This window comes from Cornus florida, unplaced genomic scaffold, assembly GCF_030987335.1.
Source record: "Cornus florida cultivar Cherokee Brave unplaced genomic scaffold, ASM3098733v1 CherokeeBrave_3.0.0_Hap2_Chr11, whole genome shotgun sequence".
NCBI lineage: Eukaryota > Viridiplantae > Streptophyta > Magnoliopsida > Cornales > Cornaceae > Cornus > Cornus florida.
This window is the reverse complement of record NW_026775581.1, coordinates 39,721,813-39,726,266: the sequence shown is the minus strand read 5'-3', so window position 1 is coordinate 39,726,266 and position 4,454 is coordinate 39,721,813. Positions and strand designations below refer to the sequence as shown.

The window sequence follows — 4,454 nt, the reverse complement described above, 5'->3', positions numbered from 1 at the left end:
CGGAAATAAAAATAAAAATAAAAATAAAAATAAAAATGAAAATGAAAATGAAAATAAAATAAAATAAAAGTAAAAATAAAATAAAATTCTTTTTGGATTTTTGAAAATACAATGGAATAAAAATAAAAATAAAAATAAAATAAAATAAAATATTTTTGGTTTTTTGGTTTTTGGAATGAAATGCAAAACTCAAAAAGTAGTCAAAGTCAACAAAAGGAACATGGATCGATCGATCAAAGATTGATCTGGAAGGAACTTCGATCGCTCTAACAGGTGAAAACCTGCAGACAAGTTCAAACGATGCACAGAGAGGCCTTTTTCTTAGGTTCCAAAAATTTTTCTAAGTATAGACTAAAGATTGATCTAAGGAAAATCTCGATCAATCTTGGAACACTCAGATCGATCGGAAATGAAGTTCGAATGATACATAGAGAGCTAAAATATGTAGGAAAATTACACTCAATGAGACAGAAAGATGATTGCATGCAGGGTTGGCAGTTCGATCGATCAAACCTCTTTTGAGATCGATCGAACAAATGCAAAATACCTAATTTGAAAATGAAAGTGCATGCATACTCAATCAAAGTCCCTAGCAATGTGTATGAACCCAGAATATATCTAGACGATGCAAGAAATGAAAGATAAAATAGAAATGAGGGAGAAATAAGGTTGTAAACCCTATGAAGCACTAGTCTTTAACTTCTCTAGAAAGACGTTGGGCTCTTTTAGCCCAGATTAAAAATCTTATGATGCATCCCCTCCTTGACGGGGTGAATGACATTTTGAATCCCACCCAACAAATTGTTCCCTAAGGAACTTATAGGATTTGAATCAATGGATATTCACGATCCTTTGTCTATGTAATTCTTGGGCTTCCATGCCCTTTCAATACTAGCTTTCGAAACAATGCTTTTAGAAATTCTTTTTGAAGACAAACTATTTGAAATTTTACTTCCATGTAAATACTCAAATTCTTCAATTTCTTTGTCAAGGCACTTTTCCACAACACATACCTCTTCATACTTGTTTATTGAATTCATGGTTGGGTTGAAAATGTTCAACTTCACTTTCATATGCCCAAATGATATTTTCATTATCCCCGTCCTACAATTTATGTTGGCATTTACGGTTGCCAAGAAAGGACGGCCAAGGATAACGGGAATTTGATTCTTGGGATTTGGGACCAGTTCCTTGTCAATGACAATGAAATCAACGGGGAAGAAGAACTTATCAATCTTAATCAAAACATCATCAATGATACCCCGGGGCTTTTTAATGGATCGGTCGGCAAGTTACAAAACCACCGACGTCAGTTTTAAGTCTCCTAAGCCCAATTTAACATATACCGAGTATAGAAGAAGGTTAACACTTGCTCCTCAGTCTAAAAGAGCCCGATTAACGACATAGTCACTAATGATGCAAGAACCGAGGTCCTGAAACTTTGGGAGAGTGTTGTGTTGTAAGATGGAGCTCACTTGCTCGGTCAAGACCACTTTCTTTGGTGCTTGGCTCTTATTCTTCCTCTTTTGGGTGCAAAGATCTTTTAAAAACTTGGCATAAGCTAAAATTTGCTTAATTGCTTCCAAAAATGGAAGGTTGATCTTCACTTGCCTAAACACTTCAATGATTTCATTCACTTTGGTCTTTTGTTTTTCATTAGAAATGGACCATTTCAAGGCATCCAGAAATGGAGCTCTTGGCTCAAAAAATTTCTCAAAATCATTTTCAATAACATTGTCAACACAAGAATTCTTCAAATCATTGTTCAAATCTCTTTTCATATCATTTTTTAACACTTTCTCACAAAGATGATTATGCACATACAATGAAGGAGGAATAGAATGTGAAACGGGATGGGTGTCAACTTTTGGTTGCACCAGTTCACTCTCTTCATTGGAAACACCAATTTGATTGTCTACAATTCTCCCACTTCTCAAAGTCATCACTGCATTGACGTGTTCAATTATGTGACCTTCATTAGTTTTTACAAAAAATTATTACTTTGGTGGGGCATTTAGAGGCGTCTTCCCTTTCTCTCTAGCATTTAAGGTACTAGCTATTTGCCTGACTTGGGTTTCTAGCTTACCAATGGATTGAGAATGGGAATGAAGCAATTGAGTGTTTGCCTCTAGAGTACCCAAAGCGATCAACACTTTCTCCTCAAAAGCGGGATTCCTAGAATTTCCTTGGAAATAAGATGATTGATTAGGAAAATGAGAATTAGAAAATTGGTTTCCAAGTGATGATTGAAACGAAGATCTAAAACCTTGGGAACTTTGGCTTTACATTGGAGGCGGAACATACTTGCCTTGAAAACCACATTGGGGAGGGTTTGAGCCTTCCCCTTGGCTTTTCCAAGAGAAGTTTGGATGGTTCCTCCATCCAGGATTGTAGTGTGAGCCATAGGGATTATTCCCTTGGTTGAAAAATGCAACATTAACTTGTTCATGATGCTCACTTTGCGCATATCTATGGGAACAATTGGAAGTAGTATGTAAGACACTAGAACAAGTCATGCAAGATTTATTTGAAACATGATGAGTATGATTAGAGGAGGAAAACACTTCATATGCCGAATTGTGGTTGACCAAAAATTGATCAAACCTTTGAGTTAAAGATTTCACCTCGCCAGCTATGTCATTTGAATTCTCAACTTGGTATAAGCCGACATTCTTCCTTCCACCTAGAATTCTACCATTTTTAGAAGACAAAGATCTATGCATGGAATATTTACTCATACTTTAATATAATTGCTAAACATAATTCTCATGTTTATCAGGGTAAGAACCACCCATAGATATATCTACCATTCCTTTTTTATTATCCGGCAAACTTTCGAAGAAGTATTAGACTAATTGCCATTTAGGAATGTCATGATGTGGACACTTCCTAAGCAAGTCATTAAATCTTTCCCATGCCTCATGAAATAGTTCCCCTTCCCTTTGAGAAAATTCACGAATGAAAGTTCTCATATCATTGGTCTTTGATACCGGGTAGTACTTCTTCAAGAACTCTTGTTGCATTTCTGCCCAAGAAGTTATCGAAAAAGGCCTAAGATTGTTGAACCAATATTTTGCTTTGTCCTTAAGAGGAAAAGGAAAAAGTTTGAGTCTTAGCACTTCTTCTGGCATGTCCGTGTATTTCGCGGTAGAACACACTTCAAGAAACTCATCCAAATGCTTGTACGGTTCTTCACTTGGAAGTCCATGTTAGTTAGGAAGCATTTGAATGGTTTGTGGTTTAATCTCATAGTGATATGCTCTAAATGGGGGCAATTGAATGCATGTTGGTGCATTGTATTCATTTGGGACATAATGATCACGCAAAGCAATGGGAGGATTCCCAACTGGTGGTGCTAAATGAACACCATGATTAACTTAAACCATGGGAGGTTGTGGAGCAAAAATTGGCCGAGGCATTCCCAATGGAATTTGGCCTTGTTGTTGTGGTGGAATGAATGGTCTAGGCATGCCTAATGGTACTTGGATGTTGTCATAATGCACATTAGGGTGGAGGATGCCTTGTTAGTCTATTTGACCAAGGTCCTCCACATTGTCATCATATTGCTCCTCCATTGATGAAATGGAGTGATGAGAACTACCTCTTCCCCTAGGATTATGAATAACCAATTCAAGATGCAAATTAGGAGGGACAAGAGTAGGATTTAATGACCTATGACCATACATGCACTAGCAAAACAAATAACAAGCAAATAGCAATCATTTCGCCCCCACAACAAATCAATCATCAAATCTCCACATACAATGATCCCATACTCCCATGCTTGAACAATTTGCAAAGAAAAGTAAATTGCCTCCACTCGGGCTCACTATTTATCTAAGAATGTAAGAACTTACCACCACGAGGGGCGACGATTTAACTAGAGATTGAGTTAGAAAGATCTCACAAAGGGTCCTTAAGCAACTTTAATTCATTTTTCAATTTTTCCGCTTAGCTTTGCAAATTTTAGATTTTAGCCTTTTATGCTTAGCTTAGCTCCTTGCTTTCAATTCTCCTTTACTCAACTTCCTTGTTCAATTCACCTAGCCAAATAAGAACAAACACAAAAAGTAACTAAAAATAAAGTAAATAAAGACACAATCAAAAGAGTACTAATTCCTAATTATTTCCAAAACACGGCGTTGCCAATTCAATCCCCCGCAACGATGCCAAAACTTGGTGTATCTCTTTCTCAAGGTCGTTTTAAACACCCAAAGTTGCAATGAAAGTATGGCCAAGTTTAAATTTATAAAGAGCCACTACTACCTCTAACTACTAATATAGCTAGGGTGAGTAGGGATCGTCCCAAGGGATTGGGGGCTATGTTAATATGGAAACAAAGTCGGACTAGTAGGTCAAATGATCAAAAGGTGTTTTGTTGGTTAATTAAACTACAATGTAAATGAATTCAATACTAAGCAATTAAAATAAATAAAGGGTATAGAATAAAAGAG

The 4,454-nt window shown here is 36.5% G+C and overlaps 1 non-coding gene across 1 annotated transcript; it reads left to right on the top strand.

Annotated features, from left to right (window-relative positions):
* Positions 1-2,868: 2,868 nt before the first annotated feature.
* Positions 2,869-2,974, top strand: LOC132287540 (small nucleolar RNA R71). The gene has a single exon (XR_009473060.1). It is a non-coding gene; the product is annotated as a small nucleolar RNA R71 (small nucleolar RNA).
* Positions 2,975-4,454: the final 1,480 nt, after the last annotated feature.